The sequence below is a fragment of the Equus caballus genome, chromosome 15 (genome assembly GCF_041296265.1).
Source record: "Equus caballus isolate H_3958 breed thoroughbred chromosome 15, TB-T2T, whole genome shotgun sequence".
Taxonomy (NCBI): Eukaryota; Metazoa; Chordata; class Mammalia; order Perissodactyla; family Equidae; genus Equus; species Equus caballus.
Genome location: NC_091698.1, coordinates 93738220 through 93753601, shown reverse-complemented (window position 1 = coordinate 93753601; position 15382 = coordinate 93738220). Strand labels below are relative to the sequence as shown.

Below are 15382 nucleotides of genomic sequence, written 5' to 3'. Positions count from 1 at the left end.
GCCACTCCACTGACCTACTTAAACTGAGCTGCCATCTGACTTCTGACATTTGACCTGGCAACAAGAACGTGAACTTGGGTTTGAATCCCAACTCAGCCATTTATTAGATAAGTCGTCTTAATCAACGTATTTAACATTTCCTTAACCTCCCTGAGTCTGAGTTTTATTATGAGTAAAACAGGATTTATTTCAACCTCTTCAAGGGTGGTTTTTGGAAATAATGACATAACATATGTAAATAGTCAGATGCATAAATAATAGTTGCCATAATTGCTATTACTATTGTTATTTTTATTGCTCTACTCGCTGGTCTTAGTCCTGATCTCCTGGCCATGAAGAAGAGTTCCTCTTTCCTACACAACTGTTAATATCTACGAGGGCTTTAAATACCCCTTAGAGTGTGCAAGCTGATGACTTCCAAGTTTATACCTGTTGCCTCGATCCCTTTGCTTGAACTCCAGACTCATATATCCAATTGACTACTTGACTTCTAATAGACACCTCAAACCTAACACATCCAAAGTGAAAGTTTTGGTTTCTCCCCTTGAAGTCTGCCCTTTCTCCAGTCTTCTCTGTCTCACTCAATGGCAATTCCATGTTTCCAGATGCTCAGTCCAAAATGTTGGTATTATCCTTGACTTCTCTCTTTCTCTCATACACCATATCTGAGCTAACAAATCTCTTCAGCTCTCCTTTTAGGATATAGCTTGAATTCGATCATTTCTTACACCCTCCATCATCAGTGCTGTAGACCAAGCCACAAGCCATCACTATGTCTTGCCCAGAGTATCATACTTGCCTCCTAAGCTGATCTCTCAGCTCCCCTCTCACCCACTCTCAACCCGTCAGTCAACTGCCTGTGCAGCAGCTGGAGCGATGCTTTCACAATGCATCATGTCACTCCTCTGCTTAAATCCCTTCAATGACTTCCTGTTCCACTTAGAGTAAAATACAAGACACTTATCACAGTCAACAAGGCCCTGTGCTGTGTTATCCCAACGTCGTTCATCTCCTAAAACTGCCCCTCATTCCCTTGGCTTCTCACTGCTTCCGGCCTCCTCACCTTTTTCATTTTGAATTTATTGCCTATGTTTCTGCCACAGGACCTGAGCACCTGCTAGTCCTTCTGCCTGTAATGCTTTCCCCCATTATATCTGCATGGTTTTTCTTTAGGCCTCTGTTCAGGGTTTACTTTTTAGTGAAGCCCAACCTAACCAGCCAGTGCAAAATAGTCTTTTTTGGACCTAGGCCCACCCAGCCCCCCGGTCATTGTCTTTTTTTTTCTTTTTAATCTCGATCACCATTGACATATGTATCCCCTACTCCTAGACTAGGGGCTGACACATAGTAGGACCTCCATACACACATGTGGAATGAATGGAGTCATTCATTCGTGGACACAACTTCCATGACCTCCTGGAGCTCCTCTTTCAACAAAACTTAAGTTTCTTCCTCCATGTCCCTTGGGAGGAGAGGATCTCAGGTCATCTGATATTTTGGTCATACACTCTCATTTGGATAAGAATGGGGGAGAAGGGGTCATTCAAGGGGACGGGGAAATGCATGGTCAATGAGCATGGTCCTAATGAGGGAAAGCATGAAACCATAAAATAGAAAGTGCGTTTGGGGGGCAGGAGAGCGAGAGAAGTTTGGGAGAATCAGCTGAAAACCTATTACATGGGAACTTTGAAACCGGAAAGCAGAGTAGGGACACTCTTGGGCGGAAATGCAGCCTGGCACCTTGGGCAGGTCAGACGGTTACTGTGTAACCCTGGGTCTGAAGGACATGAGAGAGACCAGTGACTGTTATGCCACTGAGTGCACAGGGAGACACAGGCTCTGTGTCTTCATCTTATCTCAGTCACCTATTTGCTATGGGGCCTTGGAAAAGGTCATTCCTCGGTTCTGAGCCTCATCCATATAGTCTGTAACCTACCAGTACTGGCTAGATGATCTGGGAAACTCCTCCCAGTTCCAGCATCACAGGGTTTTAGACAATGCCAATGCCCAAGAATTTCCAGATATGTATCCAGGCAACCTAATGCTAAACTATGAGCTAAGTTAATTAGAAATGGGATGCAACTTCCACTTAAGAAACAGAACTGCACACCAACAGCACTTCCGCAGAGCATCCCAGGTCTTGTTCCTGAGGCTCTTTGGATTTCAAGTTATTTGGGAAGGATGGTGATGATAGAGTCCCAGCATTTTCAAATGCCCCATGCTATATCAAAATTGGCCACCGCTGCAATCAGGCAGTGCTACAGAGTTCATCGCTGTGAAAAGCACTGATTCGGAAATCAGGTGAAACAAACTACTAACGAGAAATTGTCTCCAGCCCTTGTGTACTTCTGAAGCATGAAATATCATGAAATGCACAGATATGCTAACTACGAATAATTTTCATATATTCAATAAAGCAGGCCCCAAAGTATCTATATTAGGCAGTGCTTGGACAGCCTGGTTTAATAGATTATGTGTACTCAAAGGTCTAATATGACATTCTTTAATTCAGATTCTTTTCCTTTGGAATTTGAGAAGCAGTTGAGGACCTGCCACAGTCCCAGCCCTAGGAACCCAAATCAAGTCTCACTGCAATTATAGTAATAATAAAATTGTAACATTAAGGCACTAAGTTGGGGATAATTTGCAAAGCTATGTCCATTGGCTTTCAAAAAATTCCATGAAATTACAAAACATTGCTGTTAATACAGATACCAAGGTTTTGGAAGTCTACTTACATTGCCCAGGAAATGACAGCATTTAATTGGAATAATTAACAACCTTTTTCAAAATTTCTAGAATTACCAGTATAACCAAAGATTCTGTTTAGTTGGCAAAAGTCTACTCGTTCTCTCGGGTTATCTATCTGCCCACATTTCACTTCATACTCAATATAATTCAGCCGATCTCTCTCCCCACCCAAATCCAACACCCCCCCTCACCCTTGCCACCTGCTCCCACGTTAGAACGGACATCTTCCTTCCCATGGCCCTAATACAGACACCCTGTCTAGCCTGAGTATATTTCCGTCAAAAATACAGTATCCATCCACGTCTGTGGAGCTCCTTGAAGGCAGGTCGTAACCATCGCTCCAACTTCCTACCTAACACAGTCCTTAATAGAGTAAAGAAAGTTGGTAAATGGTCAAGGAAACAAATGCACGAACATTTGTTCTTTTCAGAGATTAGAGCTAAATAAGACGTGGTCCCTGAGCTGGTCTGGGAGCACGATCCAGTGAGGGAGAGAGGCTGTGTTCAAAGATGATTATAAAGGACGGAAGACTCTTATGTGGGTGGAGGGAGAGTGTTCGAGGAAGGTGGTGCAAGAGAGGAGGTGACTCACCTGAGCTGGAATAATCTGGGAGGGTCTCCTGCGGAAAGGGGTTCTGGGGTGGGATGGAGGAGAGGAAGAAACTGTTAGTGGACATCAGCTGCCAGTCAGGCCCAGGAGCTGGGAGGAAGGGAACCCAGGTCCCTCACAGCTGAGATCACAGGCTTGGTGCGGTGGGTGGAGAGGAGGGGCCTTTGGAGTGACAGCTGTCAGCGGCTCAGTCTTAACAAGTGTTGGCAGATCCCAGTCTTGTGGTTGTGATGAAGTGGTGGGACCAGCTTTCCTCTGTGGCTTTTAAACCTGCTCTAAAAGGAATTCACTGCCAGGCAAACTTATATCCACCACTGGCCTGGGGCCTGCCATGATGGCTGTCTGTCCTGGGGGGATCCCCTGCCCAGTGCACCTCTCCCATAGCCCCGTGAGTCCTGTCACAAGCACCCTTCCACATCCTGTCTCTCTTGCTTACCTGTCTGCCTCTCCTCCTAGAAGGTGAATACCCCAGGAGGCAAACTGGAGCTCACTTATGTTTGAGGCCACAGTGGGCCACTCACGGAGTATGCGTTTGCTGGATACATGGAAAAATGAGTCGACAAGTGATGGCGTGAATGACAGATCTGTATCCAAGGACCTGCTGTCTGAGCTCCAGCTGTTTACTTAGAAAGAGAGAAAGAGGGAAGAAATGAGGGTGGGCAGGCAGGAGAGGGGAAAAGAGGGAGAGGGAAGGAGGAATGAAAGAAGGAAGGAAGGAAAGAAGGAATGAAGGAGAGAAGGAAGGAAGGAAGGAGAGAAGGAAGGAAGGAGAGAAGGAAAGAAGAAGAGAGAGAGGGAAGGAAAATTGTCTCCCCACCTTCACACCTAGTTTAATAAAGACATAATCAGTTTCAGGCATATGAAGAAACAGACTCAGGGGTTTTTATACTATGCTTGAAAATTAAAAGAAAGAAAACATGAGTCACCAAAAAAGCAAAACGTGGCCTCAGTGATCCACAAATTAAGTTCTGGAAAAGACCGTAGGATCTGAGAAGATCCTGTCTCCCACTGCTGGGAGGAGATGACCAGTGACTCATGTTCCACAGAGAGAAGCTTGCAAAGCTGTCTCAGTATGGGTTCCCACCTCTGGCCCTGTTAATCCGCTTCAAGAGGCCCAGCAGGGAGAAGTCCAGCATCAGGGACAGGCACGGCCAAATGCCAGTGTCTCCTCTCCTCAGCAAGTGGGGGTGGCGTTGGATTTTGTGGATGCTCCTTTCAACCCAAATTCCTGCAAGGAGAGAATGCATCCAGCTGGGAGACCTCGGTGCACCTTCAGGAGTGGTACTCCCTGCCTGCCGCCTCTGGGCAGCTGGGACGGCAGTAAGCATCCTGTCCCAGGTAAGGACGTACTAGTCTTCAGCCGCCTGTGCTAGTACACATCAGAGCTGACACAGACGGCCCTGAAACCGAAATTCTGAAGACTCAAAAGATTACTTCACTCGTCCCCCTGCCTCCAAAAATCCTCATGATCAGATAACCGCAGAAACAGCAGCTGTGGCTTGAGTGTCAACCCTGCACTGAATGCTATTTTAAGAGCTGCCCGCAGATTATCTCATTTAATTCTCACAATAATCCTCAAAAGTAGATAAGTAGTTTAATTTTAAGAGTTACTGAAGTGATATGTTTCTGCTAAAACAGACCTTTTCTTTGGCAAATGCACGAGCTTGCAGCTAAGTACTTTCTCCACTAAGGGGCGTTATCCTCTCATTAAAAATGCCAGACCCGTCAGGGTAGGCCCTTAGCATAAAAGCAGAAGTTTGTAAAAAGGACAAAGCAGAGGGATCAATTTCAACATCCTGAATATTTTCTAAACTTTAGTCCTCTTAGCAGTAAAAAGTGTTCAAATTCACAGCTGTAGTACCCAATGCTTTCTTAACACAGTAACTCAATTCCTGTTCAAGGTCATTTCTAAGGCATTGATCTTGACCAGTTTGTCAGAAATGGAACCACAACATTTGGGGGAAAAAAATTAATAGATTCATCCATTTGGCTTAGTAATCATCCTCCCCAACCCTTCCGCTAATCCCTTAAATCACCTTTTCCACTGAGGGAAACATCTGTCTTGTGGCTGAATCAACTTGACTCCAGTTGCAAAATGTAAAGATTAAAAATAAAAGGCTGAAATCTTATCCCAAGCTCATCAAAATGAGTTTCTGTAGCTCACTTTGCTGAAACTTCCATTTATAATTATATTTTGGATCTTGGGAATACTCTGGAAGTGCAAAGTAAGATAGCCGGGGATCCTCCATTAGTGATCTGTCCCTCTAACCCTGTGCTGATAGACGTACAGAGTATGGCGTTTCTTTCACAGAGGATGCTCCGGCAGGAAACCCGCAAAGCACGGAGAAAGCAGCAAAGTCACTGTGGAACTTCCCTGTTTGAACCGATCGACCGAGACCACGATGAAACCAAACAAACAAACTTCCCAAGTTTATCTCCAAATTTACGTTGAAGCCCAGCCCTGCTCTCGGTGAGTCAACCATGCGCAATCCTGACTTCAGCTTCACCCTGCAGCCAGGGTTCCCAGGCTGGTGTTTGTGGCCACAATGACTCTACATGTGAAAGCTTTGCCCTTTATCCCCTGTGGGGCTCGCAGGCCTCACAGACAGATCAAGTACTGTTTAGGTTATTTCTTAATCCCACTTGAAGATAGCAAATTGTTATTCAAACACTAGGTCTGGAGCTGCTCCTCAGTTCATAGCATCTGAGAACCCCGCTAAACAAAATAATCTCAGGTCGTGCGGTGCCCTGTGGAGTGTGGGAAACACACTGAAGAGACAGTGGAACACAGGCTCAGCTTTCACGTACTAGCCTGTGGCCTCGGCCTTAAGTCTGAGAATCACCAGACTAAGATTAGCACTAGACTAAGGATTAGCGCTAGACTAAGGACTCGGAGTTCCACTGTCAAATCCCTGTTTTAACCTGTATCTTGAAAGTAAATGGTTGTTTCAGGACGGGTCGATTTAGGATGAAGGAATCAGGAGTTCCCCTTGTACTGGTTAAATACACATTTTGTTTTATGAGTGAGCTCGTTTATTGATCTCACCTGGAACAAACTAAGGTTCCAAAACTATCCAAGGATCACATTTATTGAGCTCCCGCCGTGAGCCAGGTCCTGTGCCACGTGCTTTCCATACAGTACCCCAGTCCTGCAGCCTGGGACTACATGGCCAAAAAGCCTTTACTCTCCATTTTCAACACTGCCTCCCACTCTCTCAGCCTTGGTTTACTGACCTGAAAAAAAGATCAGACAGAAGCTAGACCAGAGATCTCACAGATCCCCCCTAAACAGTAAGCTTTTATGAAATTTCCAAGGCAAAACTCTCTATATGTCTTTGTGAAAATAGAAAACCGAGGTGCTTAGATGAAACACTTGCTTACTTAAGAAAAAAAAAAAAAACAGAAAACAATCGACCCATTGTATGCAGCAATTAATTAATCTGACCCTCTAATACTTTGTCCATTACCGACCAGGCAGCTAGCGTCTGTTGGAACCGATCCCAGAAGCTCCCGTTCGGCTCTGACCAGGAGCTCAGCAACTTGGGACTGTCCCGGGGTGGGGTGTGACCTGAAAGGTGCACAGGGCGCACCCGGCAGATGCCATCTTCCTACCCTCTACTCTGGGAGCGGGTTGGCATGGTGACACCCAGACAGCCCTCACTGGCTTCCTCCCTTCCTTTTCCCTCTTTATCACTGTGTGAGATCTTGCTCCAGAAGAACAGAGAAATCCTGAGGGCGAGGTCTGATGTCAGGAGAGAACAAGCGAGTCTTTGTCTGGCCCTTCTAGGAGAGGAGGACACAGAGGGGCCTGTGCTGATTGCCTTGGAGCAGCGGGGCCTGCTCAGTCCTGCGCCGCGGGGGCCTCCACCAGCACATCATGGGCTTCTTTCTCCCTCGACGCCAGAGCTGGGCAGAGTGGAGGGATGTCCACCCAGTGCCTGCAGGCATTCACACTGAAAAGACTAAAGCAGAGCTTACTGCTCCCACCAACACTGAAAACTCACTCTCAAGCAATTCCTCTCTCATCAGCTACTCTCCACTCTCCCACTGAGAATGGTCCCTACCCCTAAGTCATCTCTAGTCAACCTCTCCACCTTCTCTCAACCCACCGTCTGCCCCCCGTCTCCTGCCTCCATCTGCTCCGTGCCACCACCCCCACTCTGGACCTCCCAGCTCCTCTGAAAAGTTACCTGATTCAGGGAACTCTCCTGCCTCTGATCTCCTATGATGCTTTGGCTGTTTTAGTGGCACAGATGGCGACACACACTAGTGATGTCTGACTGTGTTTACCACTGCTGCTGACTTCAGCTCTGAAACTCCATCACCTAGGAATAGCTCTGCACACAGGAGATGCTTAAGAAATAACCATTAAATGATTGAACCCACAGCACATCCCAGACACTTACTTTCCAGAGAATATTCACTGAGGCTTTAGATCAAAATAAACACAGCTAACACTTAAGGAGTCCGTACTAGGTGCTGGGCCCCACTCTGAGCACGTACGTATACTAACTCCCTTAATGATCAGAGCAGCCTTAGGAGGCAGGTACTATTGGCTTTCTCATTTTACAGATGGGGCAGCTGGTGAATGAGAGCAGCAGTAACTGCCTGGGCTCACCAGCTGGTCAGTGGCAGATGCAGATTCAAAACCAGGCAGTCTGGCTCCAATCTGCGCTCCTCACCACAACGTCACACAGCATTTCATGATGACCACAATTAAAACAAGTCTCATCTAAAGTCCACTATGATGCACAATATTTGTCATGTGGCATTCTTTAAAACTGGGGACACGTGTCTTTGCAAATGTCATCGCATTTCTGGGTTTCTTGTAGGCCATGTTATGGGAACTGAGGAAAATCAAGATTGCCATGCCCCTGATTCCTTGACTACCAGCAGAGTCAGCAGAGAAAGAGCTGGCAAGCTGGGAAAGGGGTCCTATGAGGGGCACTGATGGCCAACCGGGGTCCTTCGAGCAAACACTTTCCAAGCCTACTTTCAGCATTAACAATTCTGCACAACTCCTCTACCAGTTTGCAGCCTGGTCCTGACCCCTGGATTCCTTCTTGCTTTCCAGGTCAGGGGAAGTCTCCCTCCCAGGGTCACTGGGAAGGCATCTTACAAGTCCCAGAAAGGCGGGCTCCCCATCAGAGCTAAGCCCAACCCCCAGGCTGATGCTCCTATTCTCCAGCCCAGAGAAGGAGAAAACTCAGAGCTGCAGGAAAGCCAGAGGACTGGAGTGCAGGGATGGCACCAGAGCCGCAGCTACGCCAGGGCTCACGCACAATGCCGGGCAGTGTGGGGGCAGCTGAGCCCCCTCTCACTCTGTGAGCTGGATCAGCTGTTCTGTACTTGAAGACTAATGGATGCCCTGCCTGCCATAAAGAGGTGAGGGGTCTAGTTTCCTACCTTCCAGGGGCACTTCCCGGTAGTGGTGATGCAAATTTGAGCCCCACACTGGGGTCCTGCTGGACCACATGGGGATTCAGCAGGATTCAAGGACTCTCCTTGGAGACAAGTTCGGAAATGGAAGGCCCTGGAAAATCAAGGCCAACTCCCTAGTAGTGACAATGGAGCAGGGAAGGGGGTGTCCAAGGTCAAATGGTAAGTCAGTGCCAGAGTGTGGCTAGAACCCAAGTCAACTCTGATGCCACAGTCGTCTCTTCTTTCCTTCCTTCCGTTTCCTTCTCTTCTTTCTTTTTGAACTTCACCTTATGTCCGTTAAAGGCATCCAGAGGAAATGCCTACTCCCCCTGGGTATAGTCAGGGTTCTAGAGAGACTGGGCTGAGAGAAAGTTCATGCTGAGATCTCTCCTTAAGGGAGAAGCGAAGAAACCCAGGTCCTATGTCTTCCACTCTGCCTCGCCCATCAGGAATTAAAAATAGGTCCCCCAAGAGCACGAGACGAGGAAGCTCTGGTGAGGGCAACTGGCTCTCCAAGAGGAGCAATGGAGAGGAGGGCGTGTCATGGGCTGCCTGTGTCTCCCAGAGCCTCCAATCAGAGCGAAGCACCCAACCCTTAAGCTGCTTGCTGTTGAGATGTTTAAGCCAATTAGAAATGAGACACGGTTAGGTTCAGAGATGGTCTGTAAGGAAGGAAGAGTGTCCCATGCCTGGAACTAGAATCAGCAGCCTTGACAGATAGTGAGCTCTCTGTCCCTGGAAGCATGTGAGCAGACACCTGCAGGGCAAGAGAGAGAGTTTGCTGGCATGAGAGAGAACTGGAAAGGACTTCCAGACACATGCACCCTTGACTCCACTACGGGATGCACTGCTCTGCCCTGTTCTGCATTTCCGAGCACTAGGGGAGGGCCTGACCAAGGATGATTCTTCACTGTTCCTCCTTGGTTTACCAGAACCTTCACCTATGTATACACAGGGTGACACAGCATGTACAGTGGAAGAGGAGACAATTAGAGAGAGTTTGAATCCCGACCACCTAGTAGCTGTGGGCCACCACAAGCTGCTCCATCTCTGAGCTTCAGTTTCCTCTTCTGGATCTGGCACCGATACTCCTCCTGGCGTGCTTGTGAACATCTGAGACCACGAAGTGCACAGACCTCGGCATGGCGGGGGAAGTGTGCAGGTTGGCAAAGTTGATTCTAACCCATCCTTTCATCTTCCAGCCAGCAAGCGTGACTGGAGGTCGGCGGCACCAGGCTCTGTGCCAGGTTAGAATAAATTCTATATAATATATATACGTGAGCGTATACATATATATATATTTACATATACTTACATATATAGCATACACATAATACATGGGTATGTGTCCATACATACACACAAAGATACATATACGCTAATATGTATATATTAATTTTTTTCCCAAGAGGAACGTAGAAGCACAGATGGTTTTAAAAATCTCTTCCAGTTTCCACTGGGAAGCAGCAGACCTAGCTCACTGTAGACTTGAATTTTGCCACCAGAGAGCTATGGCACGATATGCTGTTAAAGCAGTGTTTCTGGATGATGTATTTGGATTCCTCCTCCTCTTCCTACCTCTCTTTTTGGTCCCCCCATCCTATTCTGCTCACTAACACCTCCATGGGGTCAGAGAAGAGATCAACTCAAATTAGTCAATTTGATTATTTTTAGTCACTGTCGGGAACAAGGTGGGAGGATGAGGGGGTGGCTACTAATGGATTTTTTAAAAGCAGAGTTGAGGCATTATCTGCTCATGAGGATCACTCTTTCCTCTCCACCACGGTCACAGAGGATTAGAGTTGGCCCTTATTTAGGGAGTGCTGTTCTGTACTAGGAGTGTCTCTCTCCCAGCTCCCGACTCCTACTCATGCTTCAGTGCCCAGCTCATAAGGCCCCTCTTGGAAGCCTTCTCTGACTTCCCAGGGCAGAGAACATGCTCCCTTTCTGTACTCACATCACTTTGTGAATGCCGGGCCTCTTACCCGCTATCTGCTCCGATGACTGTTGGCTCCTCTGTCTGTCACAAGCTTATGGACTTCCTGAAGAGCTAACTGTGTTTGCTTTGTCTTGATGTTCCCAGGCTTACCACAGTGTCTGGCACATGGCAGCTCCTCAGGTATTATCTGTTTCATGAACATATGTTTCTAAAGAAAACTCTCATATTTTTGCATTCAGTGGAGAGACAGTTAAGAGATGGATATTACCCATCCATTTTCTGACTAGAAGAAAATGTATCAAGACCTAAATTCCATCATTTCTCCTAGAGTAGCATGGGCTTTTGCCAGCCACTCCCCGCTATCAGAATCAAGGCTCATATTCTAACCATTTCCCAGCAATTTGTGTACCAAGACCGCACATGAAACACTGTCAACATTTCACATTCGCTAGAGCACTGAGTGGTGGAAAGGGCCAAGTATTCATCCACTCTGGACAACCACCTCATTCAGTGGATCTGTATGAACCCATTTTACAGCTTAGGAAACTGATCTTACACTAATACAAGGAGTGGGTGTAAAACAAACACTTTAAAGAACTGGGGGTCAAATAGCATTAGGCCTTTACTTCATAAACTCCAGTCTTATCAGGCCATCAACCTTTCTTGAAAAAATTGTTAACAGCTCTGGGCTGTCCTCAGAATAGACTCAATCCTTGGGGCCTGGCATTCAATGTCCCTGGATCATCCCTCTAGCTCCCTGCTCTGAATGTGTCCGTCGGTCTCTCAGACTCGCTTCACCCACACTCCACAGCCATGATGAATGATGGTGCGCACAGTACCTCCAAGCGGCAGCCCTTGCTTACACTTCTCCTCTACCTGGAAACTCCCACATCCTTCCCTGAAGTTTCCCACCACCCTGCTATTCCCCTGCCTGACCAATCCTCATCTCTAGGGCTGAGGGGAGCCCACACACGTCCAGACAACTAGCTTCCCTGGTTCTGACCTCGGTCTTGGTCACTGCCCCTCCTCTGGGCTCCCTCACATCCACTCTTACCACAGCAGTGATAAGTGTGTGTTGTCTGGTCACTAGCAGATCTCCCAGTAAAACCATAAACAGAGCGAGGACAGGGGCTGGATCTGGTCATCACTCATCTCCAGTGTTTAGCATTGGCTCTGACGTACAATAGGCACCCAGATTCTGGTGCTGAATGAATTGATCTTCCCTGTACTGAAGGCAGGTCTCAACAGTCTAGGTGAATGAATTCCACAAGAACCGCAGAAGTGACCTGCGGGACGTTCCAGTGGAAAACTCCCTCGCTAGCAAATTGGTTCCACAATGACCAAATTAGGACAACTGCTCACCTCGACCTCGTTTATCAATGCAACTTCCCCAAGCAGCCTTGAACTAGTGCTTGACCATGGGCTCCTACGATGGGGCCAAGCTCGTTCACCTCCAGTCTCAGTATCTAGGGGTTTGAATGAACGACTAATAGACTCTTGGGCAAGAGCATCCATCCTTATCTCTATTTACGGATGCTTTAGGGATGAGGCCTTGGAGATGCTCTGGGAAGAGGGAGGAAAGGTAAAGAATCTCCAGAAAAGCCAGCCAGGACATAAAAACCCAATTCTTTACAGGGGCTTATGAAGTCCTGCGTGATCTGCCCAGTCCCCTCTGCCCTTGCCTCCCTCCACTGTGCCCTTGTTCCTTCTGCTCCAACCCCACTGGCCACTTGCAGTTTGTTAAAGCCCAGGCACATGCCCACCTCAAGCCTCTGTTCCTTCCCGCCTCGCTCCCTCACCGTGTTCAGGTCCTGCTCAGATAACGCCTGATCGGGGAGGCCTTCCCTGGCACCCTACATTAAACAACAATGCCTTTTTCCCCAACTCCCACCTGTCTGGCTTAGATTCACCATTTTTCTCCTTTTTTCCCCCATAAAACTTTACACCACCCGATGTAATGTACATATGTTTATTTAGTTGTTACCATCCCCCAACCAATCCCTCTAGAATGCAAGCTCCATGAGAATAGGAACTTAGTTTTGTTCCGTGCTGTAGCGCTGTATCCCTAACACCAAGAATGGCACCTGCTGCGTGCTCCATAAATATTTGTTGAATGAGTGAATGACTGGATGAATGAATGCCCCATAAGAGCAAACAGATAAGGAAGAGGGCCAATGCCACAGCCCTGGATGATCACGCACATGAAGCCTAATTGTCTTGCCAAATGCCAGGCCAGGATGTCTGCCCCTTAGTCAATTGATCCCAGCTGTGTGGACATTGCTCTGGGTCTCGGGAGTATGCTGGTCTGAAGAGAAAAGCTGCTGGGAGGGAGTCAGTTTTCAGCGAATACTTGATGGACAAAGGATGCAGTCAAGGGGCTAGGAGAGTGGGGGGCCCTGAAGTTGCATACAACACAGAAACCTTCCACGTGACTTGCTTGGAGAGGGCAGTCTGGCCTAAGCCAAGGTGAGGGAGGCTGCTATTGGAGGGGAGCTCTGAAATCAAGCCTATTAACAGCTTCTCTCTTTGTAACTGATTGGGACATAGGGTGTATGTAGACAAGGTCTGTCTGTAGATTTTAGGCCCAAGGCTCAAATGGAACCCAATGTGGGATCAAAGCTGTATTTAAACAGCTCTAGATAAGGTTGGGCAGGGAAAGAAGGTAACATTTTCTGAGGTCTACTATAAGCAAGAAACTACGCTAAAGCATTATTATCTCCTTTGATCCTCACCACAAACCTACAACATAGGGTACACTATCCCCATCTTACAGATGGGGAAATGGAAGCTGAGGAATTTTAAACAATCTAGGCAAAATCGCTCAACTAATAAATAGCAGATCTGAGATATGAAATCAGGTCTGTCTAATTCCATAAGCTCTTCTCCTTCTTCTGAATTGTCATATACCTCAGGGACTACTCCAGGGAAAGGTACCATCAGAGGAAGAAAGGGAGGGAGTGTAGATAAACCTATTTCCCCAAAAAATGAGAATCTGGTATAAGGAACATGTCTGGGATAAGACGCTCCTGGGAACCCAGAATTGGAAAATACCTCAGCGATCACCTGGTCTTACCTTCTATACCGTGCTCAGCTTTATGAAAAGCTTCTGGTTTTAGTTTCCAGGGAAACTCAAGATATCTAGGTGACAAAGAAGAGCTTTAAAACAGGGGACAGCAAAGGTAACATAAGCAACTAGTGAAAGAGTAACAGGTATGTGCCCACCTTAGGGTCTTGGCATCTCCTGGATGTGTGGGTGCCCCGGACTACCTTAAAGGAGATGTGTTACTATAACAGAGTCCAGGGAGCTGAACCCTCAGTAGATCTTTAGTCATCTAGGAGGATGGCAACTCATGTCAGGTCCAAGTTCAATGAAGAAGTTCAAGTAGATGTGGCCCTGTCCTTGCAGATAAGAAATGTCCATAACTGATTGGGAGGAGGTGAGAGAGGAGGGAGGTAATAAGACAGAACCAACACGCTGGTGGCGAGGGAAGAGGATGAGGAATGGTGACCTGCACCTTGTGCACCACAAGTGCTCCTGGGTGATCATTTCACGAGCTGAATTTGCCTCTAAAAATGTTACAGCAAGTGAGACACCAGCCAAACCTCTGCATGAGACTGAAATTCCATGCCAGCTTAGCTACTAAAGAACTTCTCCCGCTTCTCATCTACATCTGAGTGGCCAGGATGGGCAGCAAGGAATCTCAACCGTGATTAATCTCAAATGGATTCTGCAAGGAAAAAAGCAACTTAAATCTACAGCTTTAATCTGCTCTCCTCCTGCAGGCAGTTGTTCTAAGCTATTCTATTTCATGCCTAAACACTCACAAGACTCAAGATAGCAACAGCTCCCACTCAGAATGCAGTTAGAGAAGCCAGGAACCTCTCACCATACAAAATTATGGCAACCTTGAAATGCATGGCAATTATTATTAACCACATCCTTGTCTTTTTCCTTCATGTATGTGGTGTTAGGAGGCATGTCTTCCAATCAAAGATGACAAAATCTGGTGAAGTGACTGCCCTTAGTACTTCCAAGTATTCTGTAAGCATATATATCACACATTCCCTACACTAAAAATGTGGATTACCACTGTGCTGTCTGCTATAACCAAAGTCAGTTGTTTCTTACCTGGAGATCTCTCCTGTGAGTCAGGTTCACCAAGCCAGGCTGATGTGACGAACCAGTTGAGCAGCTGTCCAGCCAAGGCAAGTCTGGCTCCCCAAATCAGGGCGGTAGCCCCCTAGAGTGCTGTGGTTTCTCTGTCCTTAAGTGAGTGATAATCCGCTAAAAGGGAATGCAAGTCATGTTACTATAAGAAGCCATTTCCTGTTCTCCTTTGTAATAACACATATTTTAAGCGAGCAGAGAGAGTCCCAGAGACACAGACTGCCAGGGCTCAAAGACACTGATGCCATAACCTTGTCTAATGCTTTCATTTTGTAGTTGGGGACACTGAGGCTCCGAGAAGAAGACAGCCTCATTCATAGGTTCGGCCGCTTGGGAGGAGAATCTAGATTAGCACACGTCTCTGACTCTCTGGCCTTTGGAATTTTTTAAAAAGCAGCCACATGGTCAGGCTGACTTCTCAAACAAATGGTCACTGACCCTGAATGGGAAGTCTTTTTGTTTTTTTTTTTTTTAAACAGATTTTCAAAAAGGGA

The 15382-nt window shown here is 47.0% G+C and overlaps 1 protein-coding gene across 12 annotated transcripts in view; it reads right to left on the bottom strand.

The window, feature by feature from the left end:
- The window catches only part of CYRIA (CYFIP related Rac1 interactor A), a 102504-nt gene that overhangs the window by 46721 nt on the left and 40401 nt on the right, over positions 1-15382 (bottom strand). For 2 of the 12 annotated variants that reach the window (XM_005600208.4, XM_070236634.1), the window contains exons 1-3: positions 4445-4588; positions 3797-3983; positions 3343-3630 (exon numbers count right to left, since the gene is read on the bottom strand). The exons of 1 other annotated variant lie outside the window; for it this stretch is intronic. The gene's annotated coding sequence lies outside the window, so the exon portion shown is untranslated. Of the gene's footprint in view, positions 1-3342; positions 3984-4444; positions 4589-6406; positions 6595-13793; positions 13859-13942; positions 14115-14849; positions 15006-15382 lie in introns of those variants that run through there. 9 more of the 12 variants (XM_023619492.2, XM_070236631.1, XM_070236632.1 and 6 more) reach the window with 8 other exon arrangements.